The sequence below is a fragment of the Vollenhovia emeryi genome, unplaced genomic scaffold (genome assembly GCF_000949405.1).
Source record: "Vollenhovia emeryi isolate VEMERY1.0 unplaced genomic scaffold, V.emery_V1.0 DF939314.1, whole genome shotgun sequence".
Classification (NCBI taxonomy): domain Eukaryota; kingdom Metazoa; phylum Arthropoda; class Insecta; order Hymenoptera; family Formicidae; genus Vollenhovia; species Vollenhovia emeryi.
The window spans coordinates 99333-111800 of record NW_011967052.1 but is presented as its reverse complement, the minus strand read 5'-3'; the positions used below and the strand labels follow the sequence as shown (position 1 = coordinate 111800).

At 41.6% G+C, this 12468-nt stretch overlaps 2 protein-coding genes across 9 annotated transcripts in view; one reads left to right on the top strand and one right to left on the bottom strand.

Moving 5' to 3' along the window:
* Positions 1-12468, bottom strand: part of LOC105558759 (probable beta-hexosaminidase fdl) — a 67660-nt gene that overhangs the window by 18313 nt on the left and 36879 nt on the right. For 5 of the 6 annotated variants that reach the window (XM_012006646.1, XM_012006649.1, XM_012006643.1 and 2 more), the window contains exon 2: positions 9622-9678. The gene's annotated coding sequence lies outside the window, so the exon portion shown is untranslated. Of the gene's footprint in view, positions 1-9621; positions 9679-9904; positions 11182-12468 lie in introns of those variants that run through there. The other variant, XM_012006647.1, reaches the window with a different exon arrangement.
* The window catches only part of LOC105558762, a 31578-nt gene that overhangs the window by 4832 nt on the left and 14278 nt on the right, over positions 1-12468 (top strand). Inside the window, exon 1 of one of the 3 annotated variants that reach the window (XM_012006658.1) lies at positions 6788-7449. The exons of the other annotated variants lie outside the window; for them this stretch is intronic. The gene's annotated coding sequence lies outside the window, so the exon portion shown is untranslated. Of the gene's footprint in view, positions 1-6787; positions 7450-12468 lie in introns of those variants that run through there. 3 annotated transcript variants of the gene reach the window in all.

The following is a 12468-nucleotide window of genomic DNA, read 5'->3' as shown; positions in this document are numbered from 1 at the left end:
GAATGTTTCTCAACCAACTCGATGAAAATTCGGTCCGATTCGTTGAGCATTATTTTATTTTATTTGCCAAACTTGTAGAAAAACGAAACACCCAGAATACTCTCGATCTAACCTAATACCATCTTGTCAAACTCCTTCCTCAACGTAACCGTAAAAGTTCAAATAATTGAACTTTTACGTTTACGGTTACGTAACGAATACGGATTCCCATTGTATAGGAGCCTTAAGGTAATGATTGCGTAACATATAGAGGAGAGTGCCCTATTATAAGAGATGCTTCTAATGTGAGACAGCTTCTGTTAAATTAATAGGCACCATCTGTTGGTTCCACCATGAATTTATTGCCCTTGGAGTGAAATCTGTTTAGTGGAAAATTCGTTGTTAGGTCGCGCGTGTATTGTTACGTGAGAAGATTTGTAAAATTGAATGTCGAAAACTCGCTATCTCTTAGGGCTTTCCTCTAACATATGTATATGTCGGCAACATCATTCTGTAGTCAATTAAGCGCCACTTGCATCAGTTTAACGACAAGCTCGTAGGTATAGAATACCAAGTCGCTTCGGAAGGAAACCTACGATATTTTCGGCGCTATTTATTTGTGGTATCGAATAATAAGGCAACCCTTCCAGGGATAATGATATCTTGCGTATGAGGAGGAACATTAAGCTCCCATTAACTCTCATTATATATAATTAAAAACAACTCGTTATAATGACTCCAATTTTCCTCGTGCGTCTATTTCCATACAAGGATAAAGCTATGAAAGGAAGACGTCAACATCTTTTTTTTCGTAGAAAAAAATAGATAAAAATTCTTCAAAATTAAAAAGTGAGCTTATTGTCAACCCAACTGGCCAATTTTATTGAATTCGTTACAACGTTTCGACCTTACTTCAGGTCCTTTTCAAGTAACAATACAAATAAGAAAAGAAGAGAAAAATTCGTAGACAAGCGAATCATCGTCATCCGTGAGATAGAGTCCAAGGATAAAAATAAACGTACGTCCGAGCATTACGGAGGTTCGATTTGAACTGAAAAATTCTTCAAACGATTCATTCAAAGTCGCGAGAGAAAAATTTGTCCCTCAATTAAATCTTGAGAAGCGACAGAGACGAGACTGTTTCTCCATTCGGTTTTACTCGATCGCGAAAGCAGCTCTCGTGCTTTCCGATCCACGAATCCTTCGATCGCGTCCGCGGTGACGTACAGCGGTGGGCAGAATGGTTGTAACACTTTTCTTTTTATCAATGAGCTTAGGAACGTGCATTCGGTTTCAGGGTTACGTTTCAAAATCTTCTTCTCCGAGGAATATTTCACTCGATGGCTATTTCGAAACCATTTTGAGCGTTTTCGTTCTATTTCTCCAGTAAAATTTTCCTCGGGCAACATGTATTGGAACAACCTCCGTAACCTTAAATCTAAATGCGCTTCTAAAAGTCAATCGGTGCATTGTCACTAAAAACAGTTCTAAGTATAGCACTGAATTATTCTATACTTATAACTACGAATCGGTGAATATTCACTGTTTTCAGTGATAATCCACTGATTGACTTTTAAGACCTGTGTCCACGACGCTAGAACATGGACACAGTTCTTGGATCGTGGACACAAGGCTTAAAGGCCTGTGATCACGATGCTAAAACTTGGACGCAGTTCTTGGACCGTGGAGACAAGGCTTAAAGGCCTGTGTCCACGATACTAGAACTTGGTCCAAGTTCTGGTTTCGAGAAATGTGTAACCAATCAACTTGCAGCTATTCCATAAAAGCTGCAAGTTGATTGGCTACACATTTCTCGAAACTAAAACGTGGACATAGTTCAGTAGAGAGACACAGGCCTTTAGAGAGTGAATTCATAAAAAATAGTGTTGCAGCCATTCCGTCAACCATCACTGTGCAATAATCTGACGGTGACGTTTGTCGCATTTCAAGTTGACCTTCGCGTCGCACTTCGCAATCTCGGGTCGATATTTATCCCTCAATTGCGATCCGCGATGCCATTTTCGAGTCCTTTCCGCTCGCCGGCTCTCGTCCCCGGGAGAATGCATTACCCCGCGGACGGTCGACTTCGACCAGGTCGCGAGTCGCGGGCGTTCGAGCCGAGAGCGTTCGATACGAGAAACGGGGGGGAAAAAGGCCGACGTGGTTTTGCGTGGCCAAGGGGGCGAGCCCACCCAGGCACACACACGTCGGTGAAGGCACCCACGGCTCTATATATAGAGCGCATAGGCCATATACGGCGTATAGCGTGTGTCACGTGCCTTCGACGCGTCTTTTAGTCGATACACGCGCAATCACGCAGTTCGACTCGGACGTCGGAGGTCGCCGACGAGTTCGTCTCCAAGCCGCGATCTCGTTTGCGCGAGATTCATAACATTTTAGGGCCCCGCTCTCGCCCCAGGGGAAAGAGCGACGGACGGATTTTTAATCGGTCGTGACGCCGAGCGAGAAAACATTTATATATAGCACGCCACTTTTACAGCGCACCGCACGATGATTCCATTTATATCGTAATTCTTAATACTCGACTTCATTTTACTTGTCTTATAGACCGACTTATAGAACGGTCTCGGTAAAACGTCAAGCTCTGAAATGAAAGTACATGTATATCGATTCTTGGAAAAGTGATGCGAGACAAAAATAAGAGTTTTTGCGTTTGTATAATTTATCAACTCGAAAACGTATGTACTTTTATCCAGAAAAGTGTCATGAGTGTAGTCATAAAAATTTCATTCGAAACGGACCAATGTGAGGATTATATTTTGTTTAAAAATAGCGATGCAAGTAAAGAGAAGGGACGTTTGAAAGAAAAATACGATTCTTACACATTGCGGAGAGAAAGAGAGATCTGTCAGGACGAGAAAAGGATAAGGATAAAAACAATTTGGCGGGCCATGTATGATTGTAGCTGCGTGTACGATCTGCGAGCAGTTTGAAAGTTTAAAATCATTCTTCCGTAAAATTACTATTTTTGACTTGTATCACGTTTCTCGTGAAGAGGCGATAAAAATAATTTTCAAAATTCGAGAATCATATCGACAACAACTGGCACAATATATTTTAATTCATACACGACGTTTCGGCCAGTAATACCGGTCTTTATCAAGTTTAACCCATTAAATGTGACAGCAAAAAATGGGTGACATATCAAAGTATATAGTTTTTTAGAAGTGGTCAAAAAAACCGAATCGCACATCACAGTAATACATATAAAATAAATCGAAAACTTATAAAGGCATCCCAACATTGTGAAAGGTTGGTAGAATACCAAAAATAATTTTGATCATTTTACGGATGCTGAAACTTTAATTTCGCTCAATTCATGGATCGATTTTTGTTCGGTGAGCCAGCAAGCGTTCGGGAAGAAGCTTTCGTACTCGAAGAGAAGTTTTTCTTAAAATTTATTCGAAAAATCGTGAATCGCGGGATAACATGGCTTTTCGAAAAATTTTATGAGTTTTCTTAAATTTTACCAAGGGGTAAACCGCTGACCAAAATCATGTATACCAATGCTTATTAATATTTATCTTATTTTATCTTTATAATGCAAAAAAGCAAGGCCTAATATCCAAACTAATGCCCAAAAATTCCTAGTAATGTCTACACGGAAAGAATTTCTTTTAAAATTTAGCCTGAAAATTATGTCACTGAAAAAATTATATTCTCATCTTAAGAATATTTCACTTACTTTTATATTTTACTCTAAAATAAGCGCTAAAAGCATTGTCTTAATTTAAGAGAGGAATCTTTTAAACAGGATATCCTTATCAGATATTCTTATCAAACATTCTTATTAGATATTCTTAATATAAAAGAATATACATTAAATGATACATATTTTCCTATCATATATTATTTAATATTTGGGATTATTAATCATAACAAAAACAGTTCCACAAATAAACATTTACTATTTATTACAGTACAGATAAATACAGCATAGCTAAATAGATTTTTTCGACAAGTTATAGATTTAGCTACTTGTTTAATTACTGGTTGATGCTTGCCCTCCTTATTTTCTGTAATCAGAAACTGACGAGAAATTCTGTCAGGAAGGTCAAGACGATTCATGAGCTATTCTATTTTATATTTCATAAATTTAAAAAACTGTAATTTTTACATTTTACAGATGTAATAAGTTAAATGATAATCAAGTGGTAATCAACGACAATTCGTTTAGATTAGTACTTTGTATTATTCGTGATTTTGAACTGTGCCGCAGCAATATTAAAGATATTGAATTCCTGACGAAGTAAAGAGTTTACCTTATTTAATTTTACGCCCTATTTCGTTCTAAAGTTTATATACATCTTACAATATATTAAGAGGATTTTTATTTTCTTCTTCTTCTTCTTCTTCCTCGTGTATTAGGCTCAAAGCCTGTTTTTGTCCAGTTCGTTCCGATACTTTGAGCATTTTGGTTTCACTTTATCTTCGGTAGACTGCCAAACCTTGTCGAAGGAAACTTCCAACCTGAAGGGCTATACCCCTAAAGGGGTACGTGTGGTAAGGTACTCTCGGTGGTTGCCGCTTTCCTCCGAGAAGTGGCGCCCGAAAAAAACCAGCGGTGTCCGTGGCTGGATTTGAACTCGGGTCTTTTCGTTCATTTATTTACTAAGCAGCGCACATTTCTCTGTGCCACGCTCGCCACTAAAAGGATTTGCAAAGGATTTATATACATTTCAGGAATACACTTTTTTCGGTGTAATCGTGGGACAACACAGCATTTCCAGGAATTTCATGAGAGTTTTTGGAAATTTTACCATACATTCTGCTAGTAAAATCTGTGGTAAAATTTCAAAAAACTCTCATAAAATTCTTCAAAATGCCACGTTGTCCCACGATCACGTGATTTTCAGGATACGTTTTAAAAGAAAATTCTCTCCGTGTAGTAATACCCAGTAATGCCGCAAATCTGTACACCGCAATTCCCTCAGCGGTTTACCACTAGAATGCATAGTAAAATTTCAGAAAAAAACTCCCATACTGTTAAAAATGCCACGTTGTTCCACGATTACGTCATTTTCAGGGTAAATTTTAAGAGAAAATTCTCCCCGTCTACCGATGATGATCCACATTATAATCTTCGGAATCGGGAACTACGATTCTGCTTACTTAACAAATCTATTTTAATCCGCGAGACATTCGAGCGCGAACGCAGGAACGTTTCGATAAACGCACAAGTACGAATCTACCGTACGAATGTAACAAAGACCTGCATCAACTCAGAAAGTGCACGTGCTGAATTAATTCAAGATAATCTGATCCATCTCTCGCGACTAAATCGCTTTAATTAAAAGCGTTAATGAAAAAGCGACGAAGTAATTATAGCCGGTACGATCTCTGCGCCGCGAATATTATTGCACATTGGAAACGGCGTAAAACGCGCGATGAATTTCATGCTCGCGCGCACGGAAATCGTGAGACTTTTAAATTTTTCATGCCGAGAGCGGAGAGACACCGCTAAGTCTGGCGGATTTAATCGCGTATTTTCAAGGTAAACGCAATTCCACCGCGATTCCGGCAAACGCGCATCGAAGTTACCTCTCGCCATTGATTTCGCCGGTTTAAACTCGCGGCCCCCGCGGTGATACGGGGTCAAAATTTATGCGAGTTAACTAGGCGCGCATAATTTTCGTTACGTATTTACAACGATGACGGCAACTGCTAATTGGAGCACCCGGCAATATGACAACTCCAATTAGCGAGGCTGCAGGCAGCGCGAACACGCGGTTCCCCGCAGCTACCCCGCAGCGGCCCCCGTTCATCCGCATCTCGCCTCCTCATTGTCCCGCGGGCAATGAAAACTTTAAGGGCTAACGGACTTGGGGAATCTACCGGCAGATGCCTTTCGGATGAGCAAACGTCCAACTCCCGATACGTCTTACGCAAACAGATGCGAAAAGTGCGCGCCGTTGAGAGGCAGCCGAGCTTCCGTGGCGATTCGACGAGGTCTAATTGCCGTAAAATCGAGGGAATTAACGGAGGTTCTTAAGCCGAAAGGACAATTCCGAGAGTCTGCTCGCGAAACTTGCTCGCGATGGCCGCGCGACGACAGCTTCTCGCTGCGGCACCGTGAAACTTCTCGTGAGCTTTGAAAGAAATGTATTAAATTGCATTTCAAGGCGAGCGCAATTCTATAGTTAATCTTTCTGCAAATCTAGTCTTTTAAGCGAAACTCATTACATTATGCCGTTTTACATCGTCGAAACGTTCCCCAACGTAACGTTAATTAGTCCGCTATTAATTACATGGTCCACGCTCTACGAAATATTTACACGGTCCTGGTGTACTTCACCGTAATTCATTCAATTTGTCAAGCTGATCAGATTAGAAACATTAAAATGAAACGAAACGAACTCATCGATCGAGCTGACAGTCGAAGCGGAGCTTTAAAAAGAGCTTAAAATCGATCAGTGTAATCAAAGATTGAACGCCGATCTCAAGCGACGTCCGTCATGTCGCGAAAACGAGTAAATTTTAATTAACAGACGCGACTATCCCCCTCCCTTTTCTCAATTATCGCGTAACACGACTATGTAAAGGGAAGTTTAGGCGGTGACGCTGAGCGCTGGTATTACGTGTACGTAATACCTGTAATACCCGGCGTGTTCTAGATGTTTTAGCCACCGCGACATCGATCCCACCAGGTGTAGGGCGGCGTGTCGTAAAAGTGTGTGACAGGGCGTCGGCGACGACTGTCGCGTCGCGACGTCGCTGGCGCGAGCCGCGATAACGCGCCCCGCGGATATCGCGGCGCGATTCGTAAGGCAGACGCGGTCGCGAGCGAGCGAGCGCGGTCGCCGCCGGCGCGTGGAAGCAACTCCGGTGAATAATTCTAGAGTTCCGGTGCCGGCCTTCGGAAAAGTTGCGAGAGTAGAGGTCCGTGCAGTCCGCTCGCGGCTTTAGTCCGGCGGACGCTAAACGTCGCCGGGTCGTCGCCGAGAAGCGAAGCGGCCCACGAGGTATAACCGGCTTCGTTTGGGAGGAGAAGATCCCGGTTGGCTGACGTTGTCCCTCCGAAAGGACGATAGGTCGACGGTAATCGCGAATAATCGAGAACGTCGCTCGCCGTTCACTCGCGAGATTCAGGCGCCCTTTGAACGCCCTACGAACACTCGCCGCTCTGCGTCGAGGTGGAGACGGCGAGCAGCGATCGACGTCTCGTTGATCCAATTAGTGGCAAATTTTACGGAGCCGGTCTTCCCGACCGGAAGCCGATAGGAGCCTCTCTCGTGTGGCTCGAATAATATTAATGATGAGTCGTAGAGATTGTCGAGAGCCCGTCTGCGACACGAACGCAGCGGACCAAGCGGCCCGACCTGAGGAAAAGTGGATCAGAGGCACGGATGCGTTACAAATGCCCCACGATTAATACGAATACTCGGCAGACGTCTCGACACATCTCGGCGAGCAACGCCGTCGAAAATCCCATTTACCGTACGACTAATGGTACGTAATAACACGGTGCTTGGCGATACACGTGTAACAAGATTTTTTTTTAGCGATAATTACTGCCCCTTTCCCCCGACACTTGTTACACGATACAAAGTTACTTGGACAAAATGGTTTTGAAGAAAAGGACGACCACCGAGCTGAAAGGACGGGAAAAAGAGTTGAAAGTTCTCGCGTCGCAGGTGACGACAGATTGGACGGGTCGTCGAAACGCTGCGATCAATATCGAGAGATTTCGACGACCTTGAATAATTATAATCCCTTTGACAGGTTTAATCGGCAGAGATGCGTGTTACGACAAAGCATAACTATGCCGTGAGAAGATCGCGCTCCTACGTTGTCCAGCACGGCGTAGTTGATGGCGAGCCAAGGTCGTCGATTAGCGAGCCCGATTGAAACGCTCGTGTATGCAACGTTGACACCTCGCGAATTAGAAAGCGAGGAAAATTGGGGAACTTCTCGCGCTGGTTAAAATCAGCTTCCGCAATTATCACCGCTCGACCGCTTAATCGCCGTGCGGATAAAAACATTGATTGTGCCAACGCAGCGGTCAATGATTGCGCTGCGAGCAGCATTGGGCATTGAATAGTCGTCAAATTAAATGTCCCAAGTTTTTCCCGTCGGAAACAAGCAACTTGATTTCAAGCAGATTCCCCATTCGCCGATATGTCAGACAAGAGATATATGAAAGAAAAACAATAATTTGGAAACGTCTGTACGACCGTGATAAGCCGCTTCTAGATGCTACACGATGGTTAAACCTAAATAAAGTTAGCATCGGGTGGTACATTGCGTGACGCCGTGACCTCCTGAGATAATCACGAGCAGGTAGATGGGTGGTTGATTAGATTAAACGTGCAGCTGAATAGTCGGCAACTCTCGATCCGAATGAGGCAGAAGATAGGTTGCCATAACAGTTGATTAGGCCGATAGCTAGACAATGTCGAGCCAGTATTAAACGTAATTGAATACTCTTTTAATGAGACGTCAATTAGTTTCGCTTCGGGCAAAAACAGCGCGGTCAAGTAGAAATTTTCTACCCGATTAAGTGAATATCGGACGCGCATCGAAACATTAATGAGACGACGAACAATTGTCATCGTGGTTTCGTAAGATGAAAAGTTGCAACGTGTACCATTAAACACTCTCTAAATGTCAAATTGCACAAACAAAATTGACAAGGTAACTTAAAAAAAAGTGTACAATACTGTCGTACAACACACAGAGGTTCTAGAATTAGAACCAATGTGGAAAGAAACGGTATATAGATTTACGATTTTCAGAAAAATTACAAGTTGTGCTACCTACATCCTGCCTTGTGACCCACATTGGCGTGTTCTCATATGTTGTTTAGTTTTAGATAGGGGTCTTGAAAGTTTATTATCGTGTACTAATTCAGTGTTTATCTCTCTTCTTCTAATGAAGAAAAAATTATAATGTAGAGTGAAAAAGATGTACGTACGCATGTACATTTTGTTCACATATTTTCTATCAAACGACAATGTTGCTTGAATAAAACAATAATATCATTTAGATCACAGAGAATATACCTTTTGTTTCAAACCAAGGTTTTATTTCAGACGAAGATAGTGTCTCAATTTAAGTGACCCACGCAAATATCTCAAAAAGTATTAGGCAAATCGAAAAATGTTTCAGACAAAAGTTGTTCATATTAATTTGTAGAATAAGATAGTACAATAAACAATAGGGAGTTCCAGTTAAAAAATTGAAGGTGACCTTCACGTTACCTTCAAATGACTATCCAAGCCACCAAGACTAGTCAAGTCAATGGCATCACCTTACGTCCCCCTTCGAACCAAACAACTTTTGTTTGAAACGATATTTGCGTGGATCATTTGAAATGAGATACCCTGTATATTATTTCAAATTCAAACAAATGATTGGTTTGGATCATCCCGAATATCAAATTTGTTTGGATACAACAAAATTTATGAAATCCAAAGAAATGGTTTTCTCTGCGTATATGACTGTATTATTCGCTACCTCGCGAGCTAAATGTTAAAAGAAAAGTAAAAATTCCACTTTGCGTTTATTACGCTTTCGTGTATGCGAATCAACGTACACGCAGATAAAATCTCACGAAGCAATTAAATAATGCACACTGTACGCTCGGCAGATTATTCATACGACTTTGCGTTATAGACTTACCTGCAGTTCAGGCAGTCTCGCAAACTTCCTCATCTAACGTCCTTCATTTGCGTGAATCTGCAACAGACGACATACATTCCCATTGTAGAGCTTCGAAAGGCAAAGTTTTCGAACAGCAATCTCGTTTCTTGAATACACGATATATATTCATGCTGCTCCTCGCGTACATTTTCCGTGTCAGTTTAGGCACGGTCGAAAATCGCTTAAAATTCAAATTATCAATGATTCTAACAGTTACATCGACACCCATCTATGCCCCGGCCGACGGCATAAGTTTAATAACCGTTATTGATTAATCCGTCGTATAAAGGGACGCACGATGTCATCGTGCAACAGTGCGGGCTGTACTCATTTTATCGACTAAAACGAGCTACGTCGAAGCGAATTGGGCTTTATCTCCTTCCTCCCTGATAAATTGATCTCAATTACGCAATTAATAACGTAATAACTTGACATAACTCGATTGGGCAAGAAATATTAAGTACTTAATGTTAGGCAAAAATAATATTATAAATTTCCAATGATTAACTTATCGCTCGTGTACGCAATTAAATGTTTCAGTTGCAGCTTTGCACATTTGTTTCGCGATACGTTTAAACGCGAAATTATTCAATATTAATCATCTGCTTTAATATATTAGACTGATACGACCCGTTTCACGAGATTAGACGAAACAGGATCATAAAATAAAAAGTTACAAAACAAGAACATTTTATAATATCTTTAAGGCAAATAGATAACAAAATTATCAAAATTTTCTGAAGTATACACTGTTGTTTTTTTAAGTAGCAAATTATTTTGGACTTTTTAAATACATTCACATTTAAGATAATTACTTATAATTAAGTAATTACGAAAAGTCATAAGGACGGTCGTAAAACAGGTCATTACTTTAATGTCGAGTTATCAAATAATTATGACATGAATTGCACACAACACACGTTCGATGTTAATCTAACAAGGACGACTGGGTTAAATTTGTTTCCTACGTTCGACTTTATTACACGTTTATCTGCGATTACGAGAGATTTCGATCGCTTATATTAACTCGCGGACTAGCTTAAACGAAAACATAGCACAAGGTATAACACAGCTTATCTCGTGGCAAACGGTTTTAATAAAAAGCCAAACAAGCGACTTATGATCTTTATGTAACATCCTTAGTAAAAGTTAACCATGCGAACGAAATCGCAATGGAACTTTATTAAGAGATACTCGCGAGGCGGTAAATCTCTTTACGCGAGTTTACTTCGTGCATTACCACGTCCGGTTGCAGCTTCATTAACGCGCCGGGTAAAAACGCGGATACCGCTAGCAGCGAGGAAGAAAGGCGAGGAGGAGAGAAAAAAAAAAGAAGAAGGAAGAATGTATCGGAGTAACGCGAGGCGGAACTGGGGAACGGTTGCAAATTTTCCAGCCACCTTCATATGCAATTTCGCTTCTCTCAAACGCATAAAAAAAAAACCACACAAAAATACGGAAAGTTCTCGCGCGTTCGTGTCCGGCTAGGGGAGGGAGGAAAAAAAACCGGATCGACGCGTTTACCGACTTTACGGCGGTTTCGCGCCGCACGGCGGATAGACGTAGGGAATTGGCAAGTTTTAAAGTTCACGTTACAATACTGGCGAATCGATATTCAGGCGCAAGTCGCGGAGCGAACGGCACGAGGGGCTCTTACCAGTATTACGTCTCTCTCCACGGCGATATGATAATTAAAATACTTAATATTTAAGTTGTATCGCGAGACTCTTGTAAAATAGCAATTTCGAGATGAAGATTTAAAAAAAATAAAAACCAAGGAACAAAGTTTGAAGTTTTCTTCTGGGCGAGGGGAGGGAAGTTCGCGCGCGCATGCTCGCGTAAAATATCGACTTTTAGCCGCGTTCTAATAAATTAACACCAAGTAGATTATCCTTGAAATTAACTATCGCCGGGCGGCTCGAAATTAGTATCGACCGCCGCCTCGAGAGCAGAGGGGATCCCGGGGAATATTCTCCTTGGAATATTCCGGCAATATTTACTCTTTCAATCATCGCTACGAAATAAGCAAATATAAACAGCGCCGATGTGGGAAGTCGGCGTTATTTATTTATTTTACCAATTCCGGAGTACATTTCCATTTCGGACGGGGAAAGGGTCTGGCGCGCGCCGGGCGCGCGCTCGTGCTCTCGAATTCGCGGCGAGTTGACACAACGGGCTTCAAAATTCCTATAAGTAAACACTTAATGTTCCCGCTGAGAAAATGATAGATCGCGTCGAAGTTGATAACTCAATTAGCAAACTGAAAGTAGCGAGAGGCGACTCATTAGGCTTTTACGTGCTCACTCGGCGCCAGACGAGCGGCAACAAATTATTTTCCCAATCCATAAACGTCGTAAAGTATAATAGAGACAAATGATTTCGATTCGAGAAAATATACGCGGCGGGTGTACAGTCGAAATAATATTATATATTATAAATATTTTTCCGAGGGGTAAACCGCTGGAGGCCTGTGTCCACCGTGCTAGAACTTGGTCCAGGTTCTAGCATCGTGGACAAAGGCCTTGAGAGTATTGTGGCGTACAGATTTGCGGCATTACTGCACCGCGAAAAACTATCGAATAAACCGATTAAGCAGTGTTTCCGATGGTTAATTTTTCCGATTAACTTTTGCGATTAAATTACGTATACAGGATGAGTCTTTCCATATCCGACAAAATTTTTGAGAAGGTAGAACGGATCGAGATGAACGGAAAAGTCCTGTACCATTTTGCAATTTTCGTAATAGTTAACAAGTAATTAATTATTAAAAATCGTTGTCTTAGGCCGGCCTACCGCCCAATTCGAGCGCGTGGCGAGACATGCGCA